The sequence below is a fragment of the Polyodon spathula genome, chromosome 10, assembly GCF_017654505.1.
Source record: "Polyodon spathula isolate WHYD16114869_AA chromosome 10, ASM1765450v1, whole genome shotgun sequence".
Lineage (NCBI taxonomy): Eukaryota > Metazoa > Chordata > Actinopteri > Acipenseriformes > Polyodontidae > Polyodon > Polyodon spathula.
The window spans coordinates 44956974-44968663 of NC_054543.1; the positions used below are offsets into that span (position 1 = coordinate 44956974).

The 11690-nt window shown below is 40.6% G+C and overlaps 1 long non-coding RNA gene across 1 annotated transcript; it reads right to left on the reverse strand.

Annotated features, from left to right (window-relative positions):
* Nucleotides 1-1770: 1770 nt before the first annotated feature.
* On the reverse strand, nucleotides 1771-10657 carry LOC121322507. Its single transcript, XR_005951040.1, has 3 exons — nucleotides 10395-10657; nucleotides 10171-10294; nucleotides 1771-2448 (listed from the first exon to the last, which is right to left on the reverse strand). It is a non-coding gene; the product is annotated as an uncharacterized LOC121322507 (long non-coding RNA).
* Nucleotides 10658-11690: the final 1033 nt, after the last annotated feature.

Below are 11690 nucleotides of genomic sequence, written 5' to 3' on the forward strand. Positions count from 1 at the left end.
CGTGTGTGGGTGCGTGTGAGACAGAGAGAGAGGTGTTTATTCTCATAGTGTAAGCATCGCTTTGCTTGTGTGATGAGACTCATGATAGCAGCACTTGCGACACCACATAAACACTTCCAGCAAGAATGTTTTAAAAGGTACCTCTAATATGCAACAAAATGTCATTTTAATTGCATACAAGCAGAGCTGTTTGTCACAGCTGTCACCTATCACCCTTCTGGTACAGTACACTATGAGCTGCTTATTCTCCTTAATAAATCATGTTGAATATTCCTCTTCATTTATATTAAATACTCCTGTTTAAGGGGCATGCAACATGCAAAGGAATACATTTAGGAGTAAAAGGGAACCAGGTCTGCAGAGAATATCCTATACCGTTGACACCCCTGTCTCTGCTTGATCAAACATAATCTGTGCTGTTAACCACTAGTGCGTAAGCAGTGGTTGCATGTGTGGCTGTGCTGAGTGAGGATGGACAGTAATGCAAGTGTCCAGCTATTATGTATGGTAAGCACTTAGATATACAGCTGTGGCCAAAAGCTCTCAGCTCGAATTTTAAGACTGAGACATCATTTAAAAAACAAACAAAAAAAAGTAATGAACATAATTTAGATATTTTATTTAACATCATGTAATTAAAAAAAAAAAAACTACAAAACTATATTGCAAAAGTCTACTGGAAACTGTAATAGTAGTACAGTATTTCGATGTCACTTTTCTCAATTTTTGTCAGTTTTTCGTGAAGTATCTGGAAATCTACAAAGCGGCATGTATTGGTATGTTAACGTAACATTATTCAGCCGGTTTCTAACACTTCCATCTACCCTTATGAGAGAACTCTTCTGGAATTTGAGATGTTAACTGCAGGCTACGACGCCAAGGATGAAAGTTATCTGGACCCTGCTTAGTATCTAAGATCACACTTCTAGAAGTACAGACCAGACTTGATCGTGCTTCCAAGCTTCTTTCCAGGTCACACTCCAGAGGTGATCTCTTTGTGCCAACCCTGGCAGTGCCGAGTTCACTGCCATGACACGAGGAGCACCAGCAGGGTGAGAAGCTACTGATTCTCTTCTTTTGACACATCAGAGAAGCACAGGCAGGAAATGAGACCGATACTTTCCTGGAATGTTAGGGCCTTAACAAGACAAGGAAACCAAGCATCGTTTGACGACCCTTCTCGGACAGAGGAGTTTGTTTATTCCCTTCCTATCTTTATTTGAAAGAAAGAGGAGAGAGAGAGAGAGAGAGAGAGAGAGAGAGAGAGAGAGAGAGAGAGAGAGAGAGAGAGAGAGGAGAGCGAGAGAGATCAATAATCGGATAAATTACAATTACAGTTATACTACAATGATACATATGTAACGAAACCGTTTACTGACATTTGTTTACCAGGGTACACGGTTATTTCGTGGAAACTTAAGCACCTTTAAACTCCCCCTTTGCTAGAGAGGAGAGAGAGAGAGAGAGAGAGAGAGAGAGAGAGAGAGGAGAGAGAGAGGAGATAGAGAGAGAGATGACTATCTGGGTTCGGCAGTGTCTCTATGTTGCGGATGGTAGGATCCTTCCAATGGTTGGAAGATTCATAGTGAATGGAAAAAGAGGAGAGGAGAGAGAGGTGTGCTTTTTAAGAGAGAGTGAGTAATGAAAGGAAATATTGTGACATACCTCTGCATGTATCTATTTTTGAAGCACTCGATCTTCTTGATTCTCAGAAGGAAAAAGAAAAATAAAGTCAAAATAAGCAAATTAAAAAATAATTCAGGCATTTCAATTAGTTTTAATTTATGTATTATTAGCTTTAATGTTGTATATGTGTTTTTTTAACGAAACCATTTTAATATATAAGAGTTTATTTAGTATATCTTTGAGAGGTTGACTTTGATAATCGTTTTCAAAAAAATGAAAGGGGGTTGCTAAATAAAGAACGGGATGGGCAGATGCATGGCTGTTTAACACCCTTTACAATTTCAACCCTTTTGCCTCCAGCCATTGTGAATGTTATTGTCTGTCCAGATCGTAGCATCTGGTATGCATACGTAACAGGGGTTTTAAAGAGGCCAGTGTTGCCGCGGTGTCAGAAACAGGGAGACTGTCTGAAATAGAGGACTCTGGAGGTTAAGGGGTTAATGTCATTCCCATTACACACCGTTGCTGCCTGGGGTCTCGTTGACCTTGCTGCTGAAGCAGAAGCAGATTAACAGGAAGTCTTAATTACTTTGACGCATGGCGAGCCAGCGGGAGATTCTTCACGGCTCAGTCGAGCACAGGAGCCTGCAGAGGGCTGGAAGAACGGGAGGAGAACGAAAAGCATCTCAATGAGACTGAAAGGGCACTCCGGGACCAGTGTGTGCTGTTCACCTCAACCCCGCACTGAAGGGACGGAGGATTCACGGGTAATGGGATCCCACACTGAAGGGATGGAGGATTCACGGGTAATGCGATCCCACACTGAAGGGATGGAAGATTCACGGGTAATGTTTAGAGATAAAGTGTTACAACAATACAGTGTTAACAGCCATAGGCTATCCTTGCATTTTAATAGTGCTTGCTTGATTTTTTGCAATTTTTAATACATACATATATACATACATACATACATAAATACATACATACATACATACATACATACATGAAGAGAGAGAGAGAGTGAGAGGGTCTATTTTCAGTTGGCACCACATTGCAAAGCTATGCAGCACCACTACCCTGTGTTGCACCCCAGGCTACAGAAATAAGGCTGGCACAGTGTACACAATAAAACAGCACTGCAGGAATAGCATGGCACAGTGTACACAATAAAACAGCACTACAGGAATAGCATGGCACAGTGTACACAATAAAACAGCACTACAGGAATAGCATGGCACAGTGTACACAATAAAACAGCACTACAGGAATAGCATGGCACAGTGTACACAATAAAACAGCACGACAGGAATAGCATGGCACAGTGTACACAATAAAACAGCACTGCAGGAATAGCATGGCACAGTGTACACAATAAAACAGCACTGCAGGAATAGCATGGCACAGTGTACACAATAAAACAGCACTGCAGGAATAGCATGGCACAGTGTACACAATAAAACAGCACCACAGGAATAGCATGGCACAGTGTACACAATAAAACAGCACCACAGGAATAGCATGGCACAGTGTACACAATAAAACAGCACTACAGGAATAGCATGGCACAATGAACACAATAAAACAGCACTACAGGAATAGCATGGCACAATGAACACAATAAAACAGCACTACAGGAATAGCATGGCACAGTGTACACAATAAAACAGCACTACAGGAATAGCATGGCACAGTGTACACAATAAAACAGCACCACAGGAATAGCATGGCACAGTGTACACAATAAAACAGCACTACAGGAATAGCATGGCACAATGAACACAATAAAACAGCACTACAGGAATAGCATGGCACAATGAACACAATAAAACAGCACTACAGGAATAGCATGGCACAGTGAACACAATAAAACAGCACTACAGGAATAGCATGGCACAGTGTACACAATAAAACAGCACTACAGGAATAGCATGGCACAGTGTACACAATAAAACAGCACTACAGGAATAGCATGGCACAGTGTACACAATAAAACAGCACTACAGGAATAGCATGGCACAATGAACACAATAAAACAGCACTACAGGAATAGCATGGCACAATGAACACAATAAAACAGCACTACAGGAATAGCATGGCACAGTGTACACAATAAAACAGCACTACAGGAATAGCATGGCACAGTGTACACAATAAAACAGCACTGCAGGAATAGCATGGCACAATGAACACAATAAAACAGCACTACAGGAATAGCATGGCACAATGAACACAATAAAACAGCACTACAGGAATAGCATGGCACAGTGTACACAATAAAACAGCACTGCAGGAATAGCATGACACAGTGTACACAATAAAACAGCACTACAGGAATAGCATGGCACAGTGTACACAATAAAACAGCACGACAGGAATAGCATGGCACAATGAACACAATAAAACAGCACTACAGGAATAGCATGGCACAATGAACACAATAAAACAGCACTACAGGAATAGCATGGCACAGTGTACACAATAAAACAGCACTACAGGAATAGCATGGCACAGTGTACACAATAAAACAGCACTGCAGGAATAGCATGACACAGTGTACACAATAAAACAGCACTACAGGAATAGCATGACACAGTGTACACAATAAAACAGCACTACAGGAATAGCATGGCACAGTGTACACAATAAAACAGCACGACAGGAATAGCATGGCACAATGAACACAATAAAACAACACTACAGGAATAGCATGGCACAGTGTACACAATAAAACAGCACCACAGGAATAGCATGGCACAGTGAACACAATAAAACAGCACCACAGGAATAGCATGGCACAATGAACACAATAAAACAGCACCGCAGGAAATGAACAGGTTCTGCAGGGCAGTGCTGTAATTTGGATTTTAGCCTATTGTAAAGAAATGTGAAAATATCAATGAAACAGTCACAAAGAGAGTGCAGTGCAGAGGAAACTTTATTCTTGCCCAGCACAAATTTCAATTACAGGGATTCATAATGTAGAACCTCAGACTGGGCGGCACAAAGCTGAAGCCAAATAGTGAGCCTCAAATACGTGCCGATTGCACACCACTGTGGGGACTGATTTACCCTCACAAAACCAGCTGCTGCGTCCTGCTGAATGACAGCTAAATGAATTCCATACGTTTCTGTTTGTTTACTATGTTAGTAAAAGTTTACCACAGTCAAAATGCAATAAAGCATATTATAAACATGGTAAAGCATAGGTAAGCATTGTAAAGAATAATGATGTATGGTAAAACATATTAATAATATATAAACATTTTTAAATACTGGTTTGGGTCCATTTAGGGTAAATGTATAAACATAGGTGATATAATATATAATTATATATATATATATATCTATATTATATATATTGATATATATTTATAGATATATATATATAAATCCCGAGGAGTGAGCTCAATTTTACAAATGTAGATCTTTAATTTCCCTTTAATTAGGTCTAATTAAAAATACATGTAAAAATTATATTCCATTTGTTAGAATATCGCGACAGGACGTTATCATGACATTGATGATTAAATGCTAGATATCTAATAGAATATTATTCTTTATATACATATGTATTTCTATTTATATACCTTTAATAAATAAAAAAATAAGCCCAATGGGAATTTGGTCTTTTTAAGTGCATTTTTACTGTTATTTTTATTTTTGTAAATGTAACACATTTTCACAAAACAACCGTTCATTTGGGCCGCTGTCAGTCACATACCTGAAGACACGAGACAGCTGAGCTGCTTTTCCATTGTCAGTTGCTTAATCTACCATTACAGCTTTGTACTTGGCTTCCTGTACTTCTGCTTTTATTCTCTCTGAATTTGAGGATATATTTGATATATCTATATATATATAATATATATATATATATATATATATATATATATATATATATACACAACTAAAAACGTTGCATGTTTCAAAAGGTACTTCATAATTAAATAAGAAATGTAATACAGTAATACAGTATATGCAAATACAATTTCGCTTTTTTGTACCATAAGCAATTAAAAAGGCAATTTTGTTTTGGTCCTCTGTGTTGAAGAAGGTCCAATTTAAGCTTTGGACGGCCTTTATTGTTATTTTTTGTTCCTATTTTTACCTCAATTGACAGCGAGGGAAACGGCATATGAATTTAAAAAAATCTACAATGTACGGTATGGAAATTGAGAGTATGAAAACGTAAGGGAGTATCCACGTGACCCAAAACCTGCCTGTCAACAGACATGTCAAGATTAATTATGAGTGGTGGAGGCTAGCCGCAAACTTGCATCGTGTAGCCAATACAAATATAATACAACTTGACAGACAGAGGGTGATTGCAGGTGGAATACACACATAATCCCATCCATTTTGAGGCTGCATTAGCCAGTAGCAATGCAGTAGACCTTAAAGCATGGCGGAAGGTAAGCTTTTTTACTTTTACAAAATGACATGTAGGCTTAGCCTCTGTAGTGTCTTATGAAGATCTGCCACTGTGTAGTGTTCATTTTGATACAGTACTGATGCTTATAGGCTCTGAAAAAGACTGAGATCTTGAATGCTAAGCAGAGAGATTTGTAGTGTCCCTCTATTCTCCACCTGGTTATTTGGTGCTACTCATCCCAGTAGCCAAAGCATTGTTCATGAATAGCAGACATGTATATCTGGGAATCCCCAGTCAGTGGACATCAATCCAACAGCTCATAAATCAATACAAACTGCTTTGATAGATAGGGAAGAAATATGCACTGTAAAGTCACGTTCAGATTTATTCCTCTGTTAGATCAATTATTTACACTCTTTCCTATTTATAGAGGTTTATATAATACCTGAATGATACCTAGAGGTCATTCAGTCAGGTTCTATTGTGGCACTTATTTTAATATATCAGGTTACAGTGATTTCCCCACTAGCTAACATTTCAATTTCTAATAGTTCATTATTTTATTTGACATCCTCTCCCCAATACCCCACTGGAGAGCAATGGGTTTCTGTGAGCCGCATAAACACTCAGCTCCAGGGATCCTGTCCAGCGCTCTCCTGCTTCATCTCTGCTGTGTGTGCCTGAAACCATCCAGGCTCACAGAGCGCCTAATAGACTTTCCAGGCTTTTAAAGAATGAGGTTGCCCTGAAAACAAGTTCCTGACGAGCTTACAGACACATCCTGACGCAAACACAGCTGCCAGGCTGCAGCACTTGCGAGGGAGACAGGGGAATATTCTGTACGAATGATCAGTTCATCTCTCAGACCTACCTTAACAGCTAAATCTGAAGTGAGGAGCGCTGTTTCTGTGGAAGGAGGTATGGAGGAGGAGGAGGAGGGAGAGGGGTTTGGTGCTGGAAATAATTATTACAAAGAGCTATGAAGGGAACTTGATCTATGTAGCCTCAAATTAAGAAGGGTTAGGGGAGACTCCGTCCTTTCGCATGTACTCTGAATGAACTTCTGAAACCCTGTGCACCTTGCTTTCTCTATTAGAGCAGAGCTGTGAGACTCTTCATACTCTATTAGAGTAATAATGAGGGTTTGCAGGCTGAGCTGTGGAAGAAAAAGCTATTTAGACTCTGAGAGACACTGTGATGGTGAGGCCAGTTTATGATATTGAGGGAGACAACGTGTGTGTTTGTGTGTGTGTGTGTTGTACACTGGTGAGTGCACACTCTCATGAATGTGACATGACAATGTGTCTGGGTAAGCACACGTGCTCGCGCTCACTCAGGTGACCACTACTACTACTGGACTTTGGTCATCCTATAATACTCAACATATAGATCTTATAAATAATTACAAAAAAATTATTGTATCTCTCAGACCTATACCTTAAAGAGCTGTGCGTTATTTAAACTGATGACTACTAGGACTACTACCACTTAGAGCTGAGCTGTGAGAATCACTCTTCATACTCTATTAGAGCTTAGCTAATGAGACTCTTCATGTAACATTAGAGCTGAGCTGTGAGACTCTTCATGCTCTATTAGAGCTGAGCTTGAGGTCTTCATGCTGAGCTGAGCTGTGAGAATCACTCTTCATACTCTATTAGAGCTGAGCTGTGAGACTCTTCATGACTCTTCATACTCTATTAGAGCTGAGCTGTGAGACTCTTCATTAGAGCTGAGCTTTTGCATGCTCTATGTGAGCTGTGAGACTCTTCATGCTCTATTAGAGCTGAGCTGTGAGACTCTTCATACTCTATTAGAGCTGAGCTGTGAGACTCTTCATACTCTATTAGAGCTGAGCTGTGAGACTCTTCATTATTAGAGCTGAGCTGTGAGACTCTTCATACTCTATTAGAGCTGAGCTGTGAGACTCTTCATGCTCTATTAGAGCATACTCTATTAGAGCTGAGCTGTGAGAATCATACTCTTCATACTCTATTAGAGCTGAGCTGTGAGACTCTTCATACTCTATTAGAGCTGAGCTGTGAGACTCTTCATGCTCTATTAGAGCTGAGCTGTGAGACTCTTCATGCTCTATTAGAGCTGAGCTGTGAGACTCTTCATGCTCTATTAGAGCTGAGCTGTGAGACTCTTCATGCTCTATTAGAGCTGAGCTGTGAGACTCTTCATGCTCTATTAGAGCTGAGCTGTGAGACTCTTCATGCTCTATTAGAGCTGAGCTGTGAGAATCACTCTTCATACTCTATTAGAGCTGAGCTGTGAGACTCTTCATGCTCTATTAGAGCTGAGCTGTGAGAATCACTCTTCATACTCTATTAGAGCTGAGCTGTGAGACTCTTCATACTCTATTAGAGCAGAGCTGTGAGACTCTTCATACTCTATTAGAGCTGAGCTGTGAGACTCTTCATACTCTATTAGAGCAGAGCTGTGAGACTCTTCATACTCTATTAGAGCTGAGCTGTGAGACTCTTCATACTCTATTAGAGCTGAGCTGTGAGAAACACTCTTCATACTCTATTAAAGCTGAGACCCAGAGGAGAGGAGACTGGATTACATTTAATTACACACACCAAACACAATTGCTATTTTTGACCCTATTTGGCTGCTGCTTTTACGTGACATTTCTAACCATCTGCCGAGTTATGGGCCCTGTCCAGCATTGTCACAGTGTCTCTGACGGCCCTGATACCACCTCTGCTGGATATAAATGATGTGTTTGGAGAAAAATAACAAAAAGGTACAAGCCAATAACGTAAGACCTCAGCAAAAAGAAACAGCTGATGGACAGATCATTTTTATCCACATCTCAAAAATAGCTAAGTGAGCTCTCTTCTCTGTTGTGAGTAAAGTATTTCTATTTGCAGATTGCAGCCATAAAGCTACTGCATGTCCATTAACAGACCAATGCAACCCACAGTCTGCAAATGAACTCTCCATCGAAGCAGAATTAAAACACAAACAGCACATGCACACTGTTTCTGCATCCTGTACTGGGGTGTAATTTAAACCGTAGACGAAGCAGCCAGGTCTGTTTGAAATGTTTGATATATTTCAAGTGAGAGGTAACAATGGGGCGGGTGCTTTATAATACCTCTTCTACATCTAATGCAACCTAAAGCCCTGCACTATCACAGTATTTGTACACTTCTCACTGTAATTGTATTGTGATTAGTGATGCTAGGGTCAATAAAAACAATGAGCTTTTAATAATAAGCCCTGTGTACTGGCAATATCAAGATCTTGATATATTAACCTTGGCTGGATGTGTTCTGGTATAACTGTTTAAAAATCCCTATTAGTCTATCACTCTGCTCTGTCACTCTAAAACACAACCTTGCTTATTAACAGCAGATAGAGTGCCCTCTTCACTACCTCCGTAGTCCTGGTGAAGTGATACATCAGTGTCAACATCATTTGACTCCTAGACACAGTTTATTAATCAGATCCATTTGAACAAGAACATTTTCAGATGAACAAAAAAACCCTCAAATTTAAACTATATTCAATGGATGCACGGGTCTGTTAAAATGAATCTGTTAATCAGGTAAGCCCTCCTGCCTTCACCTCTAACCACCAGATTACACTCCCTCCCTCCCAGTCACTCAGCTCTAACCACTAGACCACACTGCCTCCCTCCCAGTCACTCAGCTCTAACCACTAGACCAAACTGCCTCCCTCCCAGTCACTCAGCTCTAACCACTAGACCACACTGCCTCCCTCCCAGTCCCTCAGCTCTAACCACTAGACCACACTGCCTCCCTCCCAGTCCCTCAGCTCTAACCACTAGACCACACTGCCTCCCTCCCAGTCCCTCAGCTCTAACCACTAGACCACACTGCCTCCCTCCCAGTCCCTCAGCTCTAACCACTAGACCACTGCCTCCCTCCCTCCCAGTCCCTCAGCTCTAACCACTAGACCACACTGCCTCCCTCCCAGTCACTCAGCTCTAACCACTAGACCACACTGCCTCCCTCCCAGTCACTCAGCTCCAACCACTAGACCACACTGCCTCCCTCGCAGTCCCTCAGCTCTAACCAGTTTTTTGCTCTTTCAGCAGCGGCTGTGCATTGTCCCAGCCCTTTCCAGATTCAATAACACTAACAATGCTGTTCTATGTTTATCATCCAGCTTCATTTTGCTGGTCTCATTGTGTGTACCTGGAGAGGGAGCTGCAGTCATTATCTCTCTTTGTAAAGGTCACCGTTTACTTGCATTTCCATATCATTTTCCCAGGAGACAAAGACAGCTTCCTCTGTGCTGCTCTCTCGCTCTCCAGCCTGCCTGCATAATAAGAGGCAATTTACTGTCAGAGCAATTACAGATCAGAGCACAAGTTTTGAAACAAGATTAAATGTCTCTGTCAGATTTAGTTTTTACGTACCTATAGGTCATTTTCATAAAACTTGAGCCAATTCTTCTTCTTCTTCTTCTTCTTCTTCTTCTTCTTCTTCTTCTTCTTCTTCTTCTTCTTCTTCTTCTTCAAGGCAACTTAGAGGTGTTACAAGACAGTAAAGGGTTACAATGCAAGACTAATATTTAAATAAAGTATAGTTTACAGTAGATGCAAATAAAACTACAGATAACACCTGTATTGAAAGGTGCTGGCAAGAGCAATGAAGCTGTAAATCTGTTTCTGAAGCCAGATTAATCTTTACACCCTATTCACACTCACCCCCGCTGCATCCTGACATGGCAGATTCTCAGCTCCCAAAGAACAAGCTGCTTTATACCCAGGAAGAGCACACACTTCCTCCGAGCACACTGGCATTGTCTTCACAGCTTGCTGAGCAACATCTGCTGCCCCAGCAGTGTGACAGGAATGCTGCTCTTCTAGTGCCTCAGAGCTCTGCTTATATGGACTGACTCACAGGTATCTCTGCTAACGTTACCCTAACCCTAACTCTAACTCTGACCCTAACACTAACCTTAACTTTAAACCTTACTGGCACCCCTATCTCTAACCCCAACCCTAATGCACAGAGGTTAAAAGCTCTAGGTAAAGTTCTATCTGCTTGTGCTGCAGAGCCTGGTTCTCGTGTGCTGTGGTTACAAGAGGCTAACAGTTAGAACCCAGTCTGTAGGTTTCGCTTTGAAGTCTTTTGTCATGCTTTAACGTGCATGGTTCTGTTTCTAAGTGAACTGATAATGGCTTTCTATCCAGTTGTAAAGTGTATTCAAAGCTATTAATCTATATAAATTATAATTATCTTAAAGCAGTATGATTCTTGATTCTATGACCAACAAAATAATAATACTGTACAGGCAAAAAGGAGTTTCCCTGAGCTGGGAAAAATAAATACTGACGATGAAGTGATCACTTTTAAAAATCTCCATCACAAAGCTGAATACGAAACCAAATGATGGAATTGCCATTATTCATTTTTTAACGCTTCACTCATAATCGAGAACACAGTAGCAGTGCTTCAGCAGGGACGGGAGAGTATGAGGTGATCCTCCCATTAAAACCAGGGCTCAGACTGTATCACCTGTCATTGCTAGCACTGTGGTTATAGAGATCGGAGTTTATAACAGAGGCTTGTCGCTAGGGTTGTGGTTAAAATGTAATTTTTTCTTGCATTTTAGACAATCTAGATTTTTTTTTTAACATTATTATATTACAATGGCACACAACTATATACATATATATATTATATTATAATGGTACACAACTATATAT